The sequence below is a fragment of the Galeopterus variegatus genome, unplaced genomic scaffold (assembly GCF_000696425.1).
Source record: "Galeopterus variegatus unplaced genomic scaffold, G_variegatus-3.0.2 Scaffold3068, whole genome shotgun sequence".
Lineage (NCBI taxonomy): Eukaryota > Metazoa > Chordata > Mammalia > Dermoptera > Cynocephalidae > Galeopterus > Galeopterus variegatus.
Window position 1 is genome coordinate 162,955 of NW_007729179.1, and position 715 is coordinate 163,669.

General features: G+C 62.7%; 1 protein-coding gene across 1 annotated transcript in view; it reads left to right on the forward strand.

Annotated features, from left to right (window-relative positions):
* The first annotated feature begins 268 nt into the window (after positions 1–268).
* The window catches only part of NADK (NAD kinase), a 26,707-nt gene continuing 26,260 nt past the window's right edge, over positions 269–715 (forward strand). Inside the window, exon 1 of the mRNA XM_008583868.1 lies at positions 269–322. The gene's annotated coding sequence lies outside the window, so the exon portion shown is untranslated. The remainder of the gene's footprint in view (positions 323–715) is intronic.

The following is a 715-nucleotide window of genomic DNA, read 5'->3' on the forward strand; positions in this document are numbered from 1 at the left end:
GCCCCGTTCAATCTACAGTGACCTCAGCCATTCATAGCACTCACCCAGGGGCCAAGGATAAATTATTGGGACATTTGAGGCCCAAAGGCAGTAGTGGTAGTCTACCACTACTAGTTCAAGTGCCTGGGCTGGGTGGGGCCTGCAGTTCTGTCAGAGGCTACAAAGTCTGCTCCTGTGTCCTTGAACACTTCCTGCCTCCTCCGGGTCCTCCAGCCTGTGGGGTGCAGCACAGCACTGTTCCATGATAACCGCGAAGAGCCCCAGGCCACCGGGTCCTCTACTGCCAGTCTTGGGATCCTAAGCCCAGACCTCTGAGGTTGTGGTAGGTGTGCAAGGATTGCCTGGCGCTTGGGGTGGGTGTGAGGCCCAGTGTGCCAGGGACAGGACCACCCTCCTAGCTGCGTCGTGTCACACCCTGGTAATTAAGGAATCCATGGGTGACAGTGTCAGCTCTCAAGGGACACCTGCGTCCCCTGAAGCGCGCCCACCGGGCTCGCACACCTAGGCCCACGTGGTCCAGGAGACCCCCGCCCGCGATTGAGGTGAGCGGGAGCTGGACGCTGGGCAGAGAGACCAGAGTCCCGCGGTCCCAGGGAGCGGAGGCCTGGACGTGGCTGGCGGGCGGGGAGGCGCGCTCCCAACCGGGCGGCTGAGTGGAGAGAAGGGGTCGGGGCGCTCCCTGCTTCTCTTCCCCTTTGCCCCCCTTAGTCCGCCT